The sequence below is a fragment of the Macaca mulatta genome, chromosome 7 (genome assembly GCF_049350105.2).
Source record: "Macaca mulatta isolate MMU2019108-1 chromosome 7, T2T-MMU8v2.0, whole genome shotgun sequence".
NCBI classification, from domain to species: Eukaryota; Metazoa; Chordata; class Mammalia; order Primates; family Cercopithecidae; genus Macaca; species Macaca mulatta.
Window position 1 is genome coordinate 81,971,817 of NC_133412.1, and position 25,804 is coordinate 81,997,620.

General features: G+C 43.3%; 1 protein-coding gene across 8 annotated transcripts in view; it reads left to right on the top strand.

Moving 5' to 3' along the window:
- The window catches only part of SLCO3A1 (solute carrier organic anion transporter family member 3A1), a 319,029-nt gene that overhangs the window by 1,234 nt on the left and 291,991 nt on the right, over positions 1 to 25,804 (top strand).

Below are 25,804 nucleotides of genomic sequence, written 5' to 3' on the forward strand. Positions count from 1 at the left end.
TTGAGTTCCAGAGAGCGTGCTTCCACACCTGAGTACAGTCCTGTCTAAACGGGAAAAAATTTTTTAGAGTTTATAGTGTTAAATCATTACTTGGCTATTGACCCGCAACTGGAATCAAATGTCATAGACTTTGAGTATTCCTGAGCAAGTTTGATGGAGATAGAATTGGACAAGATTTTGGCCATTGAATAACCACATCTAGAGATAGAACCACGCGTATCCTGATGCTATGATTAATCCCTCATTCCTGGCCTTGGGGTAAAGTTAATGAGGGCCAGACGCTGGGGGTTCTATACCATTCATAAACTATCTCTTAAGGCTCAGGGCTCACTGTTAAGGGGAAATACAAACAGTGCTTGGTCTCCGGTGTTAAGTAAGTTAGGTGGTTGTGAGAGAGAAGGTCTTCAAACTCAGCTCTGTTCCTGGGGTGACAATTTTAGGGCTTTTGAAAATCAAATACATTTCTGTTGCTCCTTCTGAGACGAAAAGCGTTTACGTCCCGGTCTCTGTCTTGTGCATTTGTAACTTGTAGACTGCAAGTGAACCCTGTAGTCAAAAGCACACCTTGTTTTCTGTTCTATAAAATAACACTTATTGTGCCTATAGTTATAATATGCAGTTGCAGACAGTACATATTGGCCCTTGGAATTTGAGGGATAGGGGATAATTGTGTTTTGGGAGTCAGTTTATCAGCCTTTCCTTAGGGGGAATTTGACTGTTAAAATATTTAAGTACATGTATTACAGAGATGCAAATACACATTAATAAAATATATGTGGGTCTGTACTGTGACATATGCAAAGTACATAATACCTAACCGGGTCTATGTTTAAAAGGAGGTAATTAGTATATCAACAGCTGCCTCCAGTTTAACGGTTTGTTTGCCTCAAACCAGTTTTGATCAGTAGAGTGCATTATTCATGTGTGGCAAACACCAACAGAACTTTTCACCCCAGGAATGATAAAAAGACGGGCTTACTATTTTTCGGTTGCAATGATCTAAGGATTTGACAAAGAAATGAAGCCGGTCTGCAACTAGATGAATGACCTAGCTCCTTTAGAAAGTTAAGAAGCCGAGTACTCCTGGAGTGGTGGACTTCTGAAGGCAGGGCTGGCCCCAGGAGATAGGAGGTTGACTTTAATCCCAGAACAGGGGAATGACAGGCAGAGGAGGAATTTGGTCCACCTGGTGGTGGCATCCTGGCACTTCTAGCCTTAGCTGATGGAAAGCCTGGTTGGGTGGGGTAGGGTAACAGGAGTCAACAGGTGACGCAGAAAGCAGCTGGAGGCCCAGGAGAGGACAGGCCTAGGAAATTGAATTCATTTTGATTACTAGGAGTGGAGGCATAAGGCTCTAAGGGCTCTGCTTTGCCCGGCTGCCCTCGTCTTTGCCTTGCCATCGGAGCCTCATGAAAATAAATAGTTGGCTTGTCAGGGTTGACTGACTCAGCTTGCTGTGGGCTTTGCTCTTCTGGGCCACTTCAGAGTTTTCTCTTCATCTGTTATTTGGGAGATGGGGAAAAAAAGTTTGCTTCTTCAGCCATGCGAGACTTCTCTGTGGATAATTGGAGAATGAAATATTGCAGGCTGTTTGCAGGAAAGGCAGATTTCTTCCTTTTAATTCATCATGGCTTTCTTAGGAAACCTGAGACCCTGTAGGGGACCACAGGGCAGGGTCCACGTGCTAAGTGTGCGTTATGTGTGATCTTTACATTGGCAATCAGCCTGCCCCTCTAATGAGGCATTTCCAGATACCTGAGGAAGGGCTTGCCTTGGGACAGTGCCAGCAATGCTCCCTTTCACAGAGAGGAGAGTGATAACAAATTCTATGCCAACGACATTATTTCCTATTAGATTCCCAGAGTCCACCTTCTTATTTCATCTCCCAAGGTGCCTTAAAATTTTGCAGTTTCATTTGCTTATTTTTTCTGAAAAGACAAATTTCCCAGTGTCCTGAATGACACTAGTGTAGGCTTCCCAACTGCAGAACTGAGCAGAAGGTTGCCTGTGATTTAAGAAGCAACTTTGAGAGGGAGGACTCGTGTGTGTGTGTGTTTGTGTGTCTGTGTGTGTGTGTGAGAGAGAAAATGTGTGTGTGTATGTGTGTGTGTGTGTGTGTGTGTGTATGTATGCATGTGTTAGTTTTCCACCAAGAACCTGCCCAGGGAGGAAACTCAAGAGAAAACTGTATTGTATGTAAGAAGGCCATCAATTGTTGACTAGACTGGGGACCTGCAACTTTTGCCTTGGTGTCAGGGAGTACAGAAAGACACTGATCCTGAAAGCTAGACTCAGTGATCTAGATAAAGGAACCCAGGTACAACCTGGGCCAACTGTGGATTCTGAAATCTATTACAGTTACAAACGTCTTCACTGGAAACCATGCTTCAGATAAGCCAATAGTCACAGGGATGTTCCATCATAGTCACCTAAACCTCCTAACTGGCTATGAAATAATTTTTGCAGCATAAGAGGAGAGGCCTGCTCACTTTGATAGTCATTTTGTATGGAACGGAGAATGCAATTTAATTTTCTTCTACTTGGGTTTTGGCTTCGAGTGACTCCAGTCCTGTTTGCAAGGATGTAACATGTGCTTAAGTCTTGGACTGGTTGGAGAAGATGCAGGCATATGAGAACTGCATGGAGAGAAAGTCATTTGGCATGTGCTTATTGGTGCTTTGCAGAGACCCCCTAAAATGTTTTAAGCCACTTGCTGAGGGTAGCCCTGCTTATAGAGGTTTCTGTGTGGTATCAAATTACCGAGGACTGGAGTAGATAAGGGTGTGTACAGGAAATTAAAACCTCTGACACCTCTAGATGATTAGATTGAGGCATACATACAAATACATTCGAATTTCCTCAGGTTGAAAACTGAAAAAAGGCCAGTCTAGTTTCCTGGGTGGGGCACCAAGGGTGTTCCTATGAAGAAGGGGTAGGCATTTCCCTATTTAGAGTTATAGAAAAATAAGTTTGAGGTTGTGGTGACAAAATAATGACATCGATGACTGAGTGTGGTTAATGAGGCTCTGTCTCACTGCTTTGTAGTCACACTTTTTCAGCTTGAGAACAGTCAGTGGGCTTACAATTAATGGGTGAGGTGAAACTGCTAGATTTGTTATTCCTTTTTTTTCCTAAAGAAACATCATTTTGAAGATGAGTTTTTGCATATTCAACCCAGAAGCAGACAGCTGAGGAAACTGTCTGTTGACATTTTCAACAGAGAGAGACATTTTTGAAGTCCTTGTCAAATTACTATGATGACTAAGGTGACCATATTTTATTTAATCAAATTATTTGATACACTTATGCTTACTCAAAGTGACAAATTCCTTGCCATTTCCATAATTACTGTGTAGCCCCAGGTAGTAAGAAATAAAATTACCTTGATTTTTTTTCCCTTATAGCTTGGTTTAAAATGTTAATTATTAAGGGAAAAAGATATTTCTGAAAATTATCTTCAGCCAGCTTTGTGTATTTATCTTTGTTTCTGAGGGAGTTTTTGTTGGTGTACTTAACAATGGGAGAAACTGAATTAGTTGTAAAATGAGCCAGGGCTCTATCCTGCATTTTGTTAACTCTTCCCCTCATTCAATTTTAGACACCTTATGAAAAGGATCGCCGAGAGGCCTCCCTGCAGCAGCACCGCCTTGCTAATCAATTGCCCAGCATTTGCAGCTCATCTTGCGTGCTGCTGGAATCGCGTTTTCTATTATGCTGCATGGGCTTCTTCTTGCACGAAGTCACTGGCGAACTGCTGTGCAAAGGCAGCCTCATCAAGAGGGTCTCTGTGAATTTATTTTGCACACCTAAAAGCAAACTTTGAGGTGCTTCCTTGATCACGGAATGTATTCTCTTAACAGATTGGCCTGGATGAACAAGGGTAGTATTGCAAAAATGATGAAGATACAGATGCATTTCATGCAGAAATAGTGAAGAATAAAACTCCCTACTAGCTGCATTTCTCTGGCTTTAGTTCCAACTTGCGCAGATTTCACTACGTGTATCATTTAATAAGCATGTTTCTCTAAAGTGGAGTCAAAGTACCTCTCTTTTGCATGTGTACTCTATTCTGTACATTGCTGTATGCATTGCGTATTTACATATGTGTTCATGTACAGGGTTGCATGCAATGAATATTGTATGCCATACTCTTTGAAGGTGCAAAGGGACATTTCAATGGTAACTTTGATTGTATGGTTGACACACGGATTTGGGACCCGTTCTTCCCTGAAGAAAATCTCTGTATTTTCTTGCCTCTCAGAAATGCCTTTGATAATCTGTAGGCTAGAAAGATAGCATCTTTGCTCTTTCAGTTTACTTTTATTTTCGGTTTCTATGTCTGTATCTGCAAAATAGATATAAATGGGAAAAACAGTGGAATCATGGCCCTTGGTTCATGGGATAAATGAATTGATGTGATTCAAAGACACTTGTATTTTATGTAGCCTAAGTGTTTATGTGTTAGCATGAGACAAATTACTGTTTAATGGTTAAAACTCCAAGTTAAATGATTACAGTTCCAAGGTGGAGAATGGCAAGTGTCTGTGGCAGCTGTCGCTTATTCGATGAGTGTCAGAAAACTGGGATTCATGCCTATGTCCTTCCCTTACCTGCTCTGTGACCTTGAGCTGTTTACTTAACCTCTCTGTACCTCACTTTTTCATTTTATAACTGGGATTATAATAGTACCCACCCTCCATTTTGCTGTGAGGATGAACTGAGTCAGTACATGTAAAGCACCTTGAACAATATCTGGCACATAGTGAGTGCCCAGGAAATATTAGCTATTACTATTATTAATAATATGATTATGCATATTTGCTGCAAACATAATAACTATGTAGCCCCAACTGATGAGAAATAAAATTATTTCAATCAAACTTTGGTTTTGGTTTAGTGAATTACATATTCAAGTAGTTTCCTATTCTGCATGAACATTTTTGTCTGGGAGGTAAAAAGTTTTTAAGGGCAAGTAATAAGCAAAATATCAGTTGCTAATTCTGTTTATTCCCTTATAAATATGGCAGTCTATTTCATCTTAAAGATGCTGTAAAAATTAGTCACATGGGAGAGGAGCCTGTTGCAGGAATGGTGATTCATGTTGATCATTTACAGTCCATGAGTACTTGAAGGAGGTTAAAGCAGGGCAGGCAGGACTGACTGGGAGGGGCAGGTGCCCTGATGCTTCACTTTGGGAGGTCCTCAGTGTCTCTTGCTGTGGTCTATGGCCACTGGGTGCTGAAGGCTGCGGGTAGGTGATGTTAGACTGGGAGTTGGAAGACCTGGATGTGAACTTAGACTTGCTACTTCCCAGCTCCTGGCAACTTGACTTACCCGAGCCTCAATGGCCTCATCTGAAAAATGGGGATAATGATAGAGCTTATCTTACAGATGCTTGTGAGGTTTAAACAAATAGTCATGTGATAGAGTACTTCTCATAGGGTACGGTATTCCACAGTTGCTTTAACAGTAATGGCATAACACTGCTCGTTGACATTAGCACCAACAAAAGCCCATCCTAGGGAGCTGAGGATTTGGAATATTATGTGAGGCCAAGGCTTCTGTTTCCTAAACTGGTGATCTGGGCTCCTGAAGCTTGCTCTGCTTCACTGGCTGAAAGGCTGAGTGACCAATTCAAGGGAGCCGAAGGTGTCAGGAGGGGGAGGACAAAGGGACATATGTTGTGGACATATGCTGCCCTCCAGGCAGCCTTGTTTAAAACGTGCCTCCGCAGAGCTCAGCCTTGGTTGCCCAGAGTGGCTCAGGTCTCACGCCTTGTCTGCTGCCTTCACCTCGCCTTCTCTTGCAGTACTAAGTGGACTCTGGCAAGCAGGTCTGTGGGCATTTCCCCACTCTTGGTCTTTTTCTTGGTTTCTCATAAGCAGAACAAGGGACGTGTTCCTCCAATCTGGTTTCCCATCCCGTGGATTCATCCATCTCGGCTTATGGACATACTTTTTGCACCACACCACTCCTGTTCCTTCTGTAGTCTTAGAAGCAGCCTTTCTACCCCCAGTCTGGTCACACCTGTCCTTGCAAAGGATAGAGAAGGAACTGGGCCTTTCTCAGTGAATCAGGTGGCAGTGTATGTTTTAGGTGAGTTTTTAGATTCGCCTTCAAATGCCACAGGCTTCAGGAGAGAATCTGTACTCAGAAGACCACAGAGCCCTAAAGCCCGGTCACTCTGATGACTTTGCTGAGGGAGTAACTGTGTGTAAAGCACTGAATCTAGTGCAGCCACAGGTGTGGAGTGAGCAAGCCTGGGGAGCCTTCATCCGTGAGTTCCAGTGACAACACAGAGACTGGAAACATTCCCGTGGATGTGCACAGAACCTCAGCAGTTGGTGACTCCCAACTTCTTTATTTAGGTTCATTCTTTGTGGTTTTGAGTCGAGTGCCTCTGAAAAGGGAAGCCCTTACTAACTGAGGACTTAGCAGCTCAATTGTTTAGTGGAAATGGTGTTACCAGCCTCGTTATTTCCCATATGACTGGGCGTTCCTCTTTAAACACGGATTAGTTGGTCATTAGTATTTTCCTGGACTTAGGCAAAAGTTGCACTTATTCCTCCTAGTCAAGACACATGGAAAATATTTAAAAGCAAAAGGTAACTTAGGCTGCCATAAGCCCCGCTTTTGTTGTTGTTATTTCGAGACAGGGTCTTGCTCCATCGTCCAGGTTGGAGTGCAGTGGCAGGATCACAGCTCGACCTCCCAGGCTGAAATGATCCTGCCACCTCAACCTCCTAAGTAGTTGGGACTGCAGGCACATACCACCAAGCCTGGCTAATTTTCTTCTTATTTTTTTTTTTTTGTAGAGATGGGGTGTGGGGTGGTTTCACCATGTTGCCCAGGCTGGTCTTGAACTCCGGGACTCAAGTGATCCACCTGCCTTGACCTCCCAAAGTGCTGGGATTGCAGGTGTGAACCATGGTGCCTTGCCAGCCCTACATTTTTCAGTGGGGTAGGGTGGGTAGGGTGGGCGGGTGGGGCGGGAAGGAGTGTGAACTCATGTTTCCCCTTTGCCCTCGTGATTTCCTTTATAAATACCCCTGTTGTGCCTCTTCAGTACTCTCCTTTTCATGATGTAATAGCCCAAGTGGCATTTTAAGTTATCTGGTAATGGACTCAGCGCACTGACTGTAATGATGAAGTCTTATTTTTTTAATTAATTTTTTTTTTTTTGGAGACAGTCTCACACTGTCCCCCAGGCTGGAGTGCAGTGGTGCGATCTCAGCTCACTGCAACCTCTGGCTCCCGGGTTGAAGCGATTCTCTTGCCTCAGCCTCCACAGTAGCTGGGACTACAGGTGCGTACCACCACTTGGCTAATTTTTTGTGTTTTTTAAGTAGAGATGGGGTTTCACCATGTTGGCCAGGGTGGTCTCAAACTCCTGACCTCAAGTGATCCACTCACCTCAGCCTTAGCATTGGTTCTTGTTAAAATCTTTGCCCTCTGAAAATTCTGAGAATAGGCTGTGCCCATAAGCCCATCCCAATAGGCAGTGATGTGACTACCACATTTGTTCTGCCAGGTTGTCCTTTGGGACAACTTTTGGATGTCTGGATAACGAACCTGTCCAGATAGCCCTTGAGACTTTCTTGGTAGCTCTAAAGACTGTTCTGGCTCTCCATCCATCGATACCTAAGTTTCTAGTTGTGCAGAGTGTGAAGAAATGAGCAGGGGCTGATCAGGCTTTCAACAGATAGTTCCAGAGAAAATAATAGAAGGCAAACTAAGTCACTGCTCATGTAACTACAGGAACTTGAGGAAGTTAGAAGTGATTATTTTTACCTCCATTTTTGCACTTGCAAGGTTGATGTAGGGAGAAGTGTCACAATGATGTTTTTCATTTAAAGACTACTGTAAATATTCATGGGAATGGCTATTGTCTTTCACCCCCTTTGCAAGAGGCTTATGTAAAATAGGCAGGCTGTTTCTAATTGTTGAATTTCTCTCCCAACTTCAGCTGATTAGAAGGAGAAATTACCACCTTGAATATAAGCAGGTTGAAATTGGGAGAGCTGCCCTCGGCTGATTATATAAGCTATAAAATACAGCACCTGAAGTCTTGTGTTTACTCTGCAAAGAATTCCCCTAATGAAGATGAAAATTTCTAAGCAGCATGGACCCATATGTGTTTATTATGTAATATTCAATTATGGCGATCCAACCTGTAAAATAAACAATGGGGTTGATTAGTTAATCTCTTTGTTGGCTTTCGGGTCAGAGAATTGTTTAAAGTAGATCCACAGAGCCACCTAGAGCTGTCCCCCTGGAACTCGGCTGGCTGTGGTGTCAGCACCAGTTCCCCTTCTCTCCAGTGGTGCAGGAGGCTTGTCCTGGGTCTGTGGTCACTGCAGCTTTCAAGGTTGTGGAGGGCAGGCCTCCCTTAAGGCTGGCTTTCAAGGTTGCTTGTGCAGTGTGGTGGGATGGTCGTGAGTACAACCACTGCCGGTTGTGACGACACCATCCTTTGGCCGTTTCATTTCTCAAAGTGCTGCTGTGATAGCACTCAGAATTTGCTGTGTCTTGTGGGATGATTTGCATAAGCAGCATGTATTCCAGTGTGGCACATCACACTATCCTCTTCTTGAAGCTATACATGCGTGGGGTGCACAGCACACCACACGGTCAAGTTCAGATTTCCATCCGCCTCCTGAAATGCAGGAAAGGAGCATTTTTTTTTTTTTTTTTGGCCAAAGTGACGATTGAGGAGAAGAAACTTAAAGGGAGCCAGACCCATGAAGCAGATGTAGAAGAGCTTCAGACAAGCTTCTCCTGTCCTTATGCAAAACATTGAAGGCAGGACCCCTGACTTACTGTGTGGCATGTTGTGTCGCCTCCCCAGTGCTGGTAAATACTTATGTAGGTTGGGAGGCTTCACATGCCAATGACAGTTTCTCAGCCAGCCAAAGGGAGGATTTTCTTTTGGAAACAAAAACCATAAATTGGCACCATTCCTTTACCTTTGCCAAGCTGTATATATGCATTAGGGAGATGCATATAAATAGATCAAAAAGCCAGTGTGCAGTTTTGCAGCTTTGCAGCTTGCACTTGATGGAAGCAGATGAGGAGGTTCTCCTTGCTGCACAGGCTCAGAGTGGCACATGGAGCCAGCAGTGCTTGGGCTAAATCCAAATACAACCTTGTTCGATTTCTAGAGATGGACATGTGGAATGGACTGTCCAACAGGCATATTGTTTCTGTGTCCCAGGGTTGGCCTGTTTTTAGGTCTTCTTAAGTATAACATTGTAGAATCTCTGCATTTGTTGCTTTCATGTTAGGCAAAATCAGGGCACCGAATTGAGGCGCTTACCCAAATGTGCAGCCCCACCCTCCCGAGCCAGCTCACATTCCTTGGCAGGTATAAGCAGGTGAGCAGTCAGGAAGCAAAGTCAACTGATAGTTTTATTTTGGGGAATAACAATTATAAATAAGTATAAATAAAAATATTGTTTTGGTGAATGCTGGGGAAAAATTACTTCTCTTATTCTCTTTCAAAATGTTCCTCCTCTTTTTTTTTTTTTTTTGGTCTAAGTAGGCTTAATGCTTTCTAAGAGGCACCCTACCTATCCTCAATGGAGTGAGCAGATAATATATATACATTTATATTTATTTGCCTTCTGATACTTAGGATTTCATTGGGGAATACTTCTGTATTTAAAAATAATAGTGACAGGGAGGTGATTAAAAATAGCTCAAGGGCTTGTGGCACCCAAGGCTATCAGGGGAGCTATTTTGTGTGACAAGTGAAACATTTAAATCCCCCAAAAGGAAGCTGAGTGTTCTCCTGTTGCGGTCTGTCGCCCTGGTGGCTACTTTTTGCACCCAGTGAGCCGAACTGGGATGGTCACAGGTGTTCATTTCCGCTCTGTCACCTCCTGATTGTTTGTTTTCTTCCTACCTCCCTCCACTGGCCCCTGACCCCATCAGTGTCACGCCTCACCATCCCTGACAGGATGTCACAGTCACGTGGGTGGGGCCTCTGGGAGTCAAGACCTAGGCCATTCCTGAGTGGGACCGTCATGCCAGGCATTTGCCATGGGCAGTGTCCTTTCTGCCCCTTCCATGGTTGGTCACCCACCGTCCCTATCCAGTGGAGAATGGAGCCGGGTGTGGTCTCTTACAAGCCTTTCAGATCCAATTCCACCTCTCACCACAGATTGTATGTGATTCCTGCCTTCCTGGAATAATTCTGAGGTCTTTTGTACTTTATTTGGGAGCAGGAATAAATGGGGACTTCATATTTTATTTAAACCTCTCCTTTTGTAGAGTTTGTAGGACAGTAGGATTATTCCCTAACATTTTCACTATCTCAGATGTTAGACCAAAATTGGGTCATATTATAAGTGAGAAAATGACTTTTACAGTTTATCTGTTGGTGAGGTGGACATGGACCTGGAGGGGAGAGGGTGGATGAGATGATGGGCATTTCAGAAGGTAAAAACCAGGTATATTTATTAACTAGGGCTGCTGTAACAAATTACCACGAACTGGGTGGCTTGAAACATCAAATTTTTTGTCTCACAGTCCTGCAGGCCAGAAGTCTTAAAATCACGGCATCAGCAGAGCCGTGCTCCCTCTGAGACCCTGCATAGAACTCTTCCTTGCCTCTTCCTGGCATCTGGGGGTGGCCAAGGGTCCTTGGATTCCTTGGCTTGCAGCTGCATCACTCCCATCTCTGCCTCTGCTGTCACATGGCATTTCCCCCATATCTCTCTCTCCTCTTCTTATAAGGACACCAGTCACATTGGATTAGGGCTCACCCTAATGACTTCATGTGACTAGCTTACATCTGCTAAGTCCTCGTTTCCAAATCAGGTCACATTCACAGGCACTAAGAGTTAGGACTTCAGTATATCCTTTTGGGGAAAACAATTTCAGTTCATAACACCAGAGAAGAAAAAGAGCAAAGGCCCCTAAAACAGTCTGTGTGTACAAAGAAAGGCAAACTCTGTCTTCTTAAGTGTTTGGGTGGGTAGGAAGATTGTCGGATATTCCTAAGAGAGTCATTCATACCCAAAGATAACATTTCAGTCTTCACAGAAATGCTGACAGTCCCTGTTTTCTTTCTGTAAGAAGGTAACCATGTTTCTCTCTGGGGTAGTGGTGGTTAGACTTGCAGGAATGAACCTAGTTGGATGATTCATTAGCTTTGAACACATGATTTGCTCTTTCTGGGCCTAGCTGAATGCTGGGATTGGACTGATAATCACGTCATTTGATTAAGGAGAATGCATGTAAAAAAAAAAAAAAATCCTAGACAGCTATGTGGGTGAGGAATATGTGTTTGTGTATTTACTGTGTGTATGTACATAGGTACTCATCCATGTTCCCATCCCTGACACCCAGAATTACTTAGCAGGAATCAGGGCTGGTAAAATCTCCAGCTGGTACTGTCTCCTTCCTGAAGCCCTATCCAATTCAGTGAGACCAAAAGAGACTTTATCACTGTGTGCTGTGCCAGCCAGTCTCAGATTTGGCCAGGTGTGTATTAAGTTAGGACCAGACATCTGCATTCTGATCTCATTCATCTCTGTGGTTTTTTTGGTGGGGGTGGGAGTGATATGGTTCTCAGAATTTCTCGGCGCAGGCTCCTTTTTTGAAAAAAAAATGTCAGCTTGATCTCTGCCAAACTAATTAACTTCGACAACTTCCTTAAGTGCTGCAAGCAATTTAGAGTTGAGTAAGGCGTGTTCTTGGCCCTCATGGAGTTGATATATCCTTGGGGGGGAGATGGCATGTTTATAATTTTTTCATTAATGACTCATTCATTAGGACATTTCAGGTCCTGGGCCAGGTGGCAGCCAAGCCCTCTGGAAGCCTCACGTCTGGTCTAGTTGTGTTACAATAGATCAGACTAAAAATAGAAGCAAAGCATTGGGCCAGGGTGGGAGATGGGCCTAGGTAGACTGGTCAGAGATATAAAATAATTTTCTCAACCTTGGTTGGGGATAGATCCAAGGGTAGCAAGATGTCAGGTGGAACTGTTAGTAAGAGGCTGGCTGCAGAGAGTCATTGGAGGCGGCATGTGATTGGAAAACCTGGGATGGAGAAGGGGAGGGCTGGAAACCCAGGGCCAGAACTGGGCTGGGGCATGTCAGGGCTGGCACTGCAGAGCGCCACTCTAGTTAGCAGCATGGAGGCTGTCGGCATCTCTCTCGGCCAAACTTGGATCCCTCTGCCCCTCCTCCCCTGCTTTGAAGTGGTGTGGTGAAATGTGGCTGGAAGTCAGTCTGCTAGTCTGTGGAGGGAACTTCACCCAGGGCATGCTCAGACTCGGCTAGAAGCAAGCACGGCTTCATTGCATTCTGAGGCCAGGGGGCTGAAGGATGCAGAATGCTTGTTGTACTGGAATGCTGTGCTCACCAGGATGGGTGCCACATCGTGGCGGGGGGAGCTAGAGGGTCCTGGGCCTGAGGACAAAATGACACCTCTGTATTGAACCTCTCTTTGGCACATATACAAATGAGATTTGTGCAAGATGAGCTGACATTAGGAAAGGTCCTATTATGTTTGACTTTAAAAAAAAACAACACTTTTGCTGAACCTCGGATATATCAGTTCTGGATAACTTTAAAGCTGGTAACAGAACAAACTGTGTTCACACACAGGAAATGTCTCCAAACAAAAAGTGGGTGTGCAGTTTACAGTTTAAAAATTGGATGAAGGCCCTTCAAACTTCCCCTCCTGTTCTCCTTGGGAAGAGCTTGGCAGGCTGCTGAGAGAGGCCACTCCTCCCTGGTATAGGTAGTCATTGGGGCCTGGGAAGGAGGGTAGCCTGTGAGTGGAGCTGCCTGGTGACTGGGATGAGGCCCCAGGTGATCCTGGGGCTGGGAGGCTGGTGGAGGTTTCCTTTCAGCTTCAAGGCCTATGTGAAAGGTTGTGCGAGTCAGATCAGGAAGCATTTCTGCACTGTTGCTCTAAGCCTGTGGCCAGCCGATCTGAGCGCTGGCTGAGCCGGCTGGAAAGCCCTGTGAGCATCCTGTGTCACTATCTTTATATATTCATCACTTGGCTCTAGAACTTCAAGTTCATGCTTTTTTTTTTTTTTTTTTTTTAATGGGGATGGAGTCTCGCTTTGTCACCCAGGCTGGAGTGCAGTGGTGGGATTTTGGCTCACTATAACCTCTACCTCCTGGGTTCAAGGAATTCTCCCGCCTCTGCCTCTCGAGTAGCTGGGATTACAGGAGTGCACTAGCACACGCAGCTAATTTTTGTAGTTTTAGTAGAGTCAGGATTTCGCCATGTTGGCCAGGCTAGTCTTGAACTCCTGACCTGAGGTGATCCGCCTGACTCAGCCTCCCAAAGTGCTGGGATTACAGGCATGAGCCACCACGCCTAGCCGGCTTTTTTTTTTTTTAAATATAAAGACATTACTGTTTTACTTATTACACAAGGAATATATGTGATGTTGACAGTTTGGAAAATACAAATAAACATAGATAACATTAAAAAAAATCATCCATAATTCAAAGAACCTGGAGATAAACTGTGAACATTTTGGCGTGGGTCCTTTAAGTCCCTCTCCGTCTACCCGCATTGACGCATGACTTCCAGGCCCACGCGGTGGGAAAGGATGTGGGCTTTGGGGTCTTTGAAGTCCATGTCTGTGGCTGGTTAGTCTTGTGTGGCTTTGGGCATTTTGCTTTCCCTCTCTAATTCGCAATTTCCTCATCTCTAAGATTGGGATGATATTTATACTTTCAATGATCTTGTGAATACCAAATGAGAGAATCCATCCAAAGTACTCAGCCCGTGCCTCTCTGCAGTATGTGCTACTGTCGTGATTTTTAAAAAGTAATAAAATTGGATCTCACTATAAATTCTGTTTAGGAACCTACTCTTTCCTCTAAATCATTCTGATGGCTTTTCTGCAACATCAGATGTTCTTCTCTGCTGTCATAGTTTCAAATGAAAAATGACTTTATTGTTTTTATAAAACAATACATATTCATCATGAAGAAAAGTTTACGTAAAAATGTTTTTAAAAATTCCAAATCCCCCATTCAGAAATAATCATGACTGGTAGTGGGGTTTGAGAAGTGACTGTTAACTGCACCTTCCTCTCTGGGATTATAGGCAGGAGCATGGTGGCTCGTGCCTATAACACAGTACTTTGGAAGGCTGAAGTGGGAGTATCACTTGAGCTCAGGAGTTTGAGACCAGCCTGGGCAGCATAGGGAGACCCTGTCTCTACAAAAAAATTTAAAAATTAGCTGAGCGTGGTGGCTCACGCCTATAATCCCAGCACTTTGGGAGGCCGAGGTGTGTGGATCACTTGAGGTCAGGAGTTTGAGACCAGCCTGGCCAACATGGTAAAACCCTGTCTGTACTAAAAATAAAAAAATTAGCCAGGCATTGTGGCACATGCCTGTAATCCCAGCTACTCAGGAGGCCAAGGCAGGAGAATTGCTTGAACCCAGGAGGCAGAGGTTGCAGTGAGCCAAGATGGCGCCACTGCACTCCAGCCTGCACTCCAGTCTCTGCCTCAAGGGAAAAAAAAAAAAAAATTAAAAAATTAGCCGGGTGTGGTGGTGCATGCCACCACCCAGTCTCCCAGATATTTGGGAAACTGAGGTGGGAGGATCACTTGAGACCAGGAGATTGAGACTGCAGTGAGCCATAATAATGCCACTGCACTCCAGCCTGGGTAACAGAGTGAGACACTATTTCAACAACAACAAGAAGAACAACAAAAGAAAGAATCATTTGGGAAGTAGACACCCCAGCCAGCCACAGGGGTTTAAAACATCATCTTGGGGGTTATGTGGAAAAAACTGGAGTTTGGATTGGAAAACTCCGTTTGTGTCCAGATTCAGGCTTCTTTTCCCTACTTTGTCCTCAGAATAAAACTCATCCAAGTCAGAACTGCAGGCTTTGTCCCCGCAGGAGCTTACCTGCTAGGTAAGCTTACCTCCTGGAGGAGCAGAGAATATGTGCATCCTGAGGGCTGTTCACAGACTCGGGAGAGAAGGGGGTCAGGGCAAGCTTGCCAGCTTCCTGCTTGCAATTCTATGAATCAAATAAGTTGCTGATCCTTCACTTTGGGGAGGTTTGAGTGAGGAAGTCAGAAAAGCAGATGCTTTTTCTCTGTTAACTTCCAGAAGGCGGACGTTCCTCTAGTCTATATCAAGGTATGAATTCTGGGGAAAAGGAAGAATAATTTCTCCTTATTATTAGGAATATATCATTTTAGAGTTCTTTCTATTCTTATACATGGAAAAATGACTGGCTGACTAGATATACTTATAAAATGTATGTTCTAAAAATAGCAGTAAATTTAATTTCACTGAAATTTAGCAGAAGACTTCAGTAAAACTGGAAAGAGGTAACTATCTTTTCTACTAATGTTGCTGCAGAGGTGTCCAAGGCCAGCCTTATTTTTCCTCCCTTACAGATGATTTATTATTGCCTATAGGTTAGATGTATGAGGAATCTTTTCTTAATATTTGACATATAATTTAATTCTGATGTATATTACTGCTGTGTGATGTGTGTCATAGTCTTTTTTTTTTTTTTTTGAGACGGAGTCTCGCTCTGTTCCCCAGGCTGGAGTGCAGTGGCGGGATCTCGGCTCACTGCAAGCTCCGCCTCCCGGGATCATGCCATTCTCCTGCCTCAGCCTCCTGAGTAGCTGGTACTACAGGCACCTGCCACTGCGCCTGGCTAATTTTTTTTTGTATTTTTAGTAGAGACGAGGTTTCACCGTGGTCTCGATCTCCTGACCTTGTGATCCGCCTGCCTTGGCCTCCCGAAGTGCTGGGATTACAGGCGTGAGCCACCGCGCCTGGCTGTGTGTCATAGTCTTTGGAACTGGATGTGTTCTTTTCAATCAACAGATGCAATTCTTTATTAGTTTTGGGAGAATTTCCTTACATTATCTCTTCAAACACTGGGTTCTATGCAGTGAATTCTCTGCTGTGAGGCACCAATTGTCTGTATGTTACATTGTCTCTGAAATCCATAGTTGTCTGTTTTGATTCGATTACTTGAATCTCTTGTTTTTATCTACATTCACCATGTTTATTTTTAGCTTTGCTCTAGTCAGAAAATTGATTTTAAACCATCTTTCTTTAGTTCTCTGTAGATTGTTTCATATATTTATTTTTTAGTGTTGGCTTTAGTTTTCAATTTATTTCTTTAGATCTACAATCTTTTTTCCCTCTTTTAGATATTGCCTTTGGGCTCTTGATATATTGAACTCATATTCTTATTAAGTTCTATGGCTCAAAGATCTTTTGGGGGAAATCTTTCTCTGACTGAGTTATGTTTTCTTTTAGTTTGAGTTCTTTGTCTTTGATACCTACTGTTGCTTTCTTGCCTTTCCAAGAGTCTGTGTTTAGAGATACCATGCCTTGTGGTTTTTCATTTTATTCTTGCTGGAGTAAATCAGCCTATATCTCTCTTTGATTTACTTATTTGAAGGCTGTCTTTTTTCTCCTTGCCACCAGGCTGAAGTTTGAAGGCTGGTTGTTCATTTCTGTTCATGCTTTCTGTAGCCTGAAGACATGTGAAGTGTCTTGGGCCAGTTAAGCTGTAGCAGGTGTTATGCTGGGTGCTGAGTAGGCTTGGTTAGATGTGGACTTGGCAGCTTTCACTTCTGGAATCTTTTGAAGGCCCTTTTAAGTGGGTTTGGTTTTCCTGTGTGGGGGCACACAGTGCACACCCTCCAGCGGTATTCTGTGGCCTCGGGTCAGCCTTGGATTTGACTTTGGACTCCCAGAGTCTTCATTCCTTGCAGCAGAGATGATCAACACCACGGTTTATGCATCGTCTCATCCTTTTCTCCCCAGCGGATGTTTTCTCTCTTCTGTAGTCAGAAGAGGAGAATATAGGGATAACTGCTCAGGTTGTTTTTATCTAGATGTGGTGATATTGATGAAAACTCTCAGAATGTTTATTTATTCACTGTTTTATCTTCCTGAGGGTGTTAGACTCAGGGCTCTGAGCCTTGCCACACTGGATCCTTTTTCCTTTACTTTCCTTCCCAGGCACCTTTTGAGTTTATAACACTGGGGTGTGCTCATTTTGTTTTTTGTTTTTGGCTGATAAATTTTTTATTTCAGGTTTATTTTTTTTAAATTCAGATTTAGGAAGAGTGAGATTTTATGCAGAAGTTGAATTCTACCATTTTATCTGGGAAATGTCTAGCAACATTTGAAAAGATTATGTAACATTCCATTGTATTCCATCTCCCTATTTCTGTATGGTAGGTTGCTTATGGTTTTGTTTTGCTGATATAAATTCTGGTTGCTCATTGCTTTTCATTTTTTTGCTTTTCGGAATTACAAAATGGGAGGATGAGTTCAAGGGCTGGTCACAAAAGATGTGGGGAGTCAAATCCTCTGTGGAAAGGGGAATTGCCTTTATCGAGGATGTAGTGTGCCCGGGAGCACACAAGCAGTCTGATTGAACTCTCACACAAATCCCATGCAGTAGATGTCATTATTTATCTTTTCCATATAAGGAAGTAGGGCTCACTTCTAGAAGTTAAAGAATGTGCCAGCTGGGCACAGTGGCTCACGCCTATAATCCCAGCACTTTGGGAAGCCAAGGCGGGTGGATCACGAGGTCAGGAGTTCGAGACCAGCCTGGCCAACATGGTGAAATCCCTTCTCTACTAAAAATACAAAAAAATAGCTGGGCATGGTGGCAGTTGCCTGTAATCCCAGCTACTCAGGAGGCTGAGGCAGGAGAATCGCGTGGACCCGGGAGGTGGATAGGTTGCAGTGAGCTGGGACCATGCCACTGCACTCCAGCCTGGGCAACAGAGTGAGACTCTGTCTCAAAAACAAAGAAAGAAAGAACATACCTAAATCCAAATTGGCACAGCTCGTGTTTGATCTTGGGTCTCTTGGCTCCAGCTCTAAATTCCCTTCTCTTTCATCAGATCATACCTTGAAAAGATACGCAGCTGAATGCTTCAGTGTCTTGAGTGTGTTGATACTGTTTTAACATGTTACCACTTGTGAGAGAACACTGCTCTCACTCTCTCTTTTAAACTAAGGTGGGCCGGGCGCGGTGGCTCAAGCCTGTAATCCCAGCACTTTGGGAGGCCAAGACGGGCGGATCACGAGGTCAGGAGATCGAGACCATCCTGGCTAACACAGTGAAACCCCGTCTCTACTAAAAAATACAAAAACTAGCCGGGCGAGGTAGCGGGCGCCTGTAGTCCCAGCTACTTGGGAGGCTGAGGCAGGAGAATGGCGTAAACCCAGGAGGTGGAGCTTGCAGTGAGCTGAGATCCAGACACTGCACTCCAGCCTGGGCGACAGAGCCAGACTCCATCTCAAAAAAAAAAAAAAAAAAAAAAAAAACTGAGGTAAAAGGTAATGAACATTGAACATGACTTTACTGGGACCAGAGAATGACTTCACCAGGGCCAGAGAATCTGTTCTCTGTTCCCTTCCTCCCCTTCAGGGCACGGTGGCATCTGCAAGTGACAGGAGTGCTCTGAAAAAGACCTGTTATACATTCCAGGGCTGGTCACAGGGCCCCTGCTCCCTGCATGCAGCTACCTGCGTGCTCAGCACTCGCCTGCGTTCCTGATTTGAACAGCCAGCCACTCAAACACATGGGTCATTATGTAATATTTCTGCCATAACAATTCCCACAAAATTACAGAGTGTTCTGTGTCAGTGTGAACAGACACTCTAATTAGTGTTTACTTGTTCAACAGGTGATCATTTTTCAAAATTTTAGTGCAAAATTACATTTACCTTATTCAAAAAGTATTCCACAGGGCTGAGTAACATGTTGATGTTTGCTAAAAGATGCTGATGGGAGAGTCGTCTATTTACTGTGGGTTTCAGTTTTCTCCTCAAAAACAAAGGTGGGTACCATGCCATCTTACATGTGTCGAGTGTTCAGCCAGTTTCAGTATTGAGGGATTATGTCATCTCAGACTGACAGCAACCCTGGGACATCTGTGGGGCAATTTTGCCCCACTTTTGTTTTTAATTTTATTATGATGAAACAAAAAAGTAGAAATTATAGTACAGTGGACACCCATGTACTCACCACCTAGGATTGAATAGTTGTTAAGATTTGACACATTTGCTTCATATATACAGCTACATTCATACACATACACACACTCATACTTTATTTCAGAACCATTTTAAAGTAAATATAGAAATGATGACACTTCACACCTAAATACTTCAGTATACCTCTTCATAAAATATGGTCATTTCCCTATAAAACTGCAACGCTACTATCACTCCTAACAAAATTAAGTAGTCACTAATTTCAGTTAATACTTCCTACATATTGGATTTCTCCAAAATGTCCTCAAAATATCTCTATTGCAATTGCCATTTCTAGCTCTATACCTAGCTTTCTTTGGAACTATTTGTTTATAAACAGCCACAAACCAATTCAAGATCATACATTTCATTTGTTGTATGACTTTGTGTCATTTCCTTTGTTTTTTTCTTTATCATGGAAAATTACACATAAAATTTACCATCTTAATCATTTTGAAGTGTACACTGAACTCAGTGGTGTGGTAGTCCCCCCTTGCTCTTGGGGGATATATTCCAAGACCCCTGATGTGGATTCCTGGAACCTTAGATAGTACTAAATGCTGTATATGATATGGTTTTTCCTATATATATATACCTATGATAAAGTTTATAAATGAGGCACAGTAAGATGAACAACAATAATAATACAAAATATAACAATATACTGTAATAAAAGTTACGTGAATGTGGTCTCTCTCAATATATCTTATTGTTGCTCACTATTTTCTGACTGTAGTTGACCTCGGGTAACTGAAAACTGTGAAAGTGAAACTCTGGATAAGTGGGGACTCCTACATTAAGTATATTCACAACGTTGTGCAACTATCACCACCATCTATCTCTGGACCTCTTCTTCCCATAGGGAGACTCCATACCCATTAAATGATCACTCCCCACTCCCCTTCCACAGCCCTGGCCGCTGCTGTTCACTTCCTATCTCTATGATTCTGACTACCCTAGGGCCTCATAATCAGTGTTTGTCCTTTTGCAACAGGCTTGTTTCACTCAGCATAATGTCCTCACAGGTCATCCAAGTTGGGGGCTGGGTCAGATTTTCCTTCCTTTTTAAGGCTGAACATTCCATAGTATGTATAGAGCACGTTTCGCTTATCCAGTCATCTGTCGATGGACACTTCCGTTCCTTCCACATGTTAGTTATTGTGAATAATGCCTCTCTGATCATCGGTGTACAGCTTTCATCTGGAATAATTTCCCCACTTTTTCCCCACTATGTTAACTTTTTGAAGAGGTTGGGTCAGTTGTCATTCCACAGAACATCTTATATAATATTCCATATTCTGAATGTATCTGATTATTTCCTTGTGGTTTCATTTAACTTGTCTCTTTTCTCTGTATTTCCTGTACAATGGAAGTTAGCTTTTGCTTGACTAGATTTAATTTTTGCTTGATTAGAGGAGATAACTGGTGAGGAATTCTTTCAAGTACATTGTATTAAAACACCTGGTTGACCCCTGCTCATGGTGCTAAGGCTGATCACGTGGTTGAGATGGGTCGTTACATCCACACCACTCCACATGAAAGGGACGTTTGCCACCTTGAAGTTGGCAGACAGTCTGTGCTGGTGCACTTTTAATAGATGAGGCAGTTGCTGACATTCTGAGTAGGCTCTGACTTGGTTACCAGTGATCTCCACCGTTTACTGAGCATCCGCTGCGTGTACCTGACACATGTCATCTCATTTAGTCCTTTAGGGGTAGCAGTGTTGTCCCATGTTGTAGCTCAATGTAGGAGATCCTAGTTGCACTTCTGTTATGAAGCCACTCCTGCCTCCCTTTCCTCTGACCTCTCCCCTCCCACTGTGGATCGTGGTCTCCTCCCCCAGCTCCATGGCATGATGTTGGCACTGCCTTTCCAGTTTACTCTCTCCATGGGGTAAAAACTGGACTCTGGAGCAAGAGACTGCCTGGATTCCAGTCCCAGCTCTGCCTGTCACATGTGACATAAACCTGGGTTAGTTCCTCCCCGGGCAGTTGGAGATGATTAAAGTACCTGCCACAGAGGGCTCTCCTGAGCATGAAAGGAGTTACTGCCTGGGAAGCACTTGTGTGTAATAAGTCTTAGCCTCGTTCTCTGTCATTCCTTCCTTGGGTCCCTGGAGACAGTTGCTCAGCCCCTGTTTTGCTTTGAAGGTTTTGCCATAATTCACAATAGAGAAACACTGGGGATGACTGAAAATCAGGTAACAAACATAAAGCAGTGACAGTGATTCTAGAGCGGGGTTGGCAAACTATAGCCCATGGGCCAAACCTGGCCTCCTCTCTACTTTTGTAAGTCAAGTTTTTTTGGAACACAGACATGCTGATTTATGTACATATTATCATCACCATGTGACAGAAACCATATTGCCTGGCAAGCCTAAAATAGCTAGTATCTGGCCTTTACAGAAAAGGTTTGCTACCCCCTGCTCTAGAATCTTAAAGAATTCTTAGAGTTATGGTCTCAGATCTCTAGGTAAAATCCCAGAGAAAATGCCACCTCAGCTGAGTGTGGTGGCTCGCGCCTGTAATCCTAGAACTTTGGGAGGCCAAGGTGGGCAGATAGCTTGAGCCCAGGACTTGTAGACCAGCCTGGGCAACATGGTGAAACCCCATCTCTAGTTCTATAAATTAAGTTTTAAAAGCTACCTCCTGCTAAATTCTTGCCTTCAGCTTTCACTCCCGGGAGTGGCATTTCCCAACCTTCCCAGCTGGGAAAGTTCATTTAGTCTGCCTCTAAAGGACTAAATGAGATAATGTGTGTCAGGCACACATAGCGGATGCTCAACAAACACTAGTGACTGTGATCACTGGTAACCAAGTTACAGCCTACTCAGGATTTTGGCAAGTGCCTTATCTATTAAAAGGGCACCAACACAGACTATTTGCCAACGTCAAGGGAGCAAATGTTTGTCTCACATGGAGCGGTCTGGATGTTACCACCCATCTCAATCCTGTGGTCAGCCTTGGTACCATGAGCAGGGATTCAAGCAGATGTTTTAATATAAAGTACTTGAGAGAATTCCTTACAGGTATCTCCTATAATTAAGCACAACAAATTAAATCTAGTCAAGCTTCCTAGAGCTGAAGGCTGACTTCTTTATCTGAGGAGGCCCCTCCTGCAGATCTGAGGCTGGCATGCATGGTTAACTGGTGGTTCTGTAGGCCCCTCAATTGGAACTGTTCTCTTTACTGTGAGTCTTTTCTCCCAGCCAGTCCACTGCTTTTGTTTTGCACAGCACCTCCCAGGTGAGCCAGCAGGGAGCCCCTGTGTACTCTTCTCTGCTGTCCAGCATGGATGTGGCCTATGGTAGAGAGACTGCGCTGTGGGATCACAGGCCTTTTCTGTATTCACATCGCCTGCCCACACACACTAACCATCACAGCTTATTACAGATATTTGACTTTTGCCAATATGTTTGGGCTCCTGCTGTTTGACCCAAATGGATCTGATTCAAATCCTTTCAATGAGAAACCTCAATTCCATAAGTTTCTTCTGCATTTTCACAGAAACAGAACACTTTCCTGAAGTCATTCTCTATTATGTGCAACTTATGTGACTTGATTTATTTCTTGATCTTTAAGGTAGTTTTCATTGATCTGAGGCATTAAATTGAATTCTGATATGAAAGAATCTTTTCCCTTATATATTATATTGTCTCCTAACCACTTAAGTAGCTGTTTAATCTTTTAATCAACTTGGTGTGAAGCTTCTTGAAATGATGATGGCAGTTCTCCTTGTATATATTTTAAAATTTTGGTATCAGACCTCCCCCTCTAATCTCTCTTAACCTTAAAAATTTTAAGATGTTTGTGTTCTTTGAAGCTACTTTATTAATTCAAGACCTATTTATTGAACTTCTGTGACTTGTCAGGCATTCTTCTAGGTACTGGGGACCCAGCATGTCAAAACACAAGAAATGGCTATATAGGCACTTACATGTGGTGCTTTTACTCATACCATCACTGCAAGGTTTGATATTCTTCAAGGAGTGGTATGGTGGGCGACTGTAAAAGTCCATTGAAGTCACAGAGGAGAAAATTGAAGTGGATCTGCAGAAACAGGCTCCATAGCAGAGGAGAGGGGAGCTCTGTGAAGAGGAAGGGATGATATTTCAGGGAAGGTCTTTGGGAAGGGGAAGGAGGTAACTCCCTTGGCTGGAAGGTCCAGTCAGGTAAGGGAAGGTTTTGAAGTCTAGGCTCATGCTAGTGGGCATCAAGGAGTTGTTACAGGTTTTTGCAAAAAGGAGTGTGGTCTATAGAAGGAGGCATTTTAGGAAGATAGTAGCTCAATGAACCTACAAAAAAATCTGAGACTTGTAGTCTGATCTAAGCCTGCAGCCAAAAGCTAGGGAGTCAGGTGTATGGATGGCATCACCCTTCCAGCTCTCCATTCACCAGGTGATGGGACCACACACAGAGCATCCTGTGGAAAGACTAGAATCTCAGGGCTTTCCTACAGGCGAGGCTGCACAGGAACAGAGAGAACTAGGCTGACAACATGAGGCAAGATCTAGCATCCCAGAAATGAAACCATCATCATGTGGCATCTGAAGCAGGGCGTGAATTTAGGCCTTTTTTTTTTTTTTTTTTTTTTTTTTTTTTATTTGAGACGGAGCTTTGCTGTTGTCTCCCAGGCTGGAGTGCAGTGGTGCTTGACTCACTGTAACCTCCGCCTCCTGGGTTCAAGTGCTTCTCCTGCCTCAGCCTCCCAAGTAGCTGGGATTACAGGTACGTGCCACCATGCCCAGCTAATTTTTGTATTTTGGTAGGGAGGGGGTTTCACCCTGTTGGCCAGACTGGTCTCAAACCCCTGACCTCAGGTGATCTGCCCGCCTCGGCCTCCCAGAGTGCTGGGATTACAGGCATGAGCCACCGTGCAGGGGCAATTTAGGTCTTTTGAATGGGCTCCAGGATTGCAGATGTGTTCACTGTCCTTGGTGGTAGCCAAATGCCATCAGAAGAAATTAACTCATGGACTGTTTGCAGGGCATGGTGTCATCTCATGGTCTTCTAAATATTGGCCCCTACAGCTCAGAGACTAGATGATGGGACACTTGAAGCTTCTGCTCAGTATGCAGACAGTGTTAAGAATGGCATGGTGACAGGGACAGATCAGCATTCCTACTACACTCTGTTTTAAAATCAGATTCTCATTTTGTGTCAAACCATCCAGAACTGTCATCTCTTAGCTGTCTTTCTCACAACTCAAAGCGTAGATTTTCATGCCCAGAAAAATTTTCATTCACAGACATCTAATCAATGAGATACTTATAGTAACTGAAAAAGTACCCATGCTTCATCAAAAGGGCCTTATGCTTAGAGAGAGAAATGTTGCATTTCGTGGAGATTTTATAATTTTTTTTCTTACACTTGGGAAATAAGAATTTGGGCTTTTTTTCCTCCTTACCAGTTTTATCCATTTCTCTCTTGTGAATAGTTGCAGCCATTCTTCCTGGCATTGAAGTATTTCTGAAATAGCTCTTCTTATCTAGGCATAATTACAACATATCTATGAAGTACGTGACTCTATTTTGAAAATCAGCCTGTGATCTGCGCACATGCTTCTGAACACACACTTCTACCCACATGCAAATTCTGAGAGGTAAGCACATTGAATTAGGCAGCCACTTTTCCAAAGGAATAGAGTAATCAGATAGGCCACAGTTATATAGAATATCCGTTAGCATAAGGGTTCTACTAAAATATTTATTGCTTGACCCTGAGTTGGTGCCTATAAAGCAGGTATGTTCTGCACACCACTTACACTGTGACATGCTTGGTATCTGCCACTTATTTTTTCTGCCTTTTTTTTTTTTTTAAAGCCACCATCTCCTTTTTCTACTTTGAAGTACATTAGTTACTATGGAAACAGTGATGTCATTGGTGGGGGTGAGGGTTAGTAACATCTACAAGGACAGTATAAAATCATTTTATTTAATGGGTTGAAATTTATATGACACTTGGGAGAAATTATGAGTATGCTTGAGAGAATGGTATGGGTATACAACTGTAGCTACTATGATGCCTATGCATGTAACAAATCAGCATTTGTGTAGGTTGCAAACAAAAATATGGCTGAAAACTAAGAAACATGCAAAGGAGAGAAAATAGAAGGTCAGGGTATTCATATAATTGTTCAAGCTGCTCAGAGCATCATTTTCTGAAGGTGGCCTTCTGGTTAATACAAATATATAGATGCCCCTATATAGATGTGATTTATATCAGCTAATGGCCCATTTTTCTTCTATAGAGGTACTGTCATGGGACAGGTCTTTCGCTTTCTGAATGAAATTTGTGTCCCAGGCAGTAGTGGTTCAATTCTGGCATGCAACCAAGCTCTTCATGAGATTCCTGAAGAGGATCCCATGGTCTCAGAAGCTCCAGACAGAGATTTTATGTAAGGACAGTTGTGTGTCGCAGCAGAGATGGTACAGTGAGTCCCAGGGAGGGTACCTGGATCTCTTTAATAAGATGTTCAGGGCTCTGTGGAGAATGTCTGAATGAAGCTGGCTGTGTTCCTCTTTCATTTATTCTCCTTGGAAAGAAAAAGTGCTCCAGATAGATAGATATGCTCCTCAACCTGCTTGTATGTGTCTCTATCTTCTATCTATCTATCTATCTATCTATCTATCTATCTATCTATCTATCTATCTGTCTGTCTGTCTGTCTGTCTGTCTATCTATCTATCTATCTATCAATCTGTCTGTCTATCTATCTATCTATCTATCTATTTTGAGATGATTGTAGATTCACATGCAACTGTAAGAAATAATA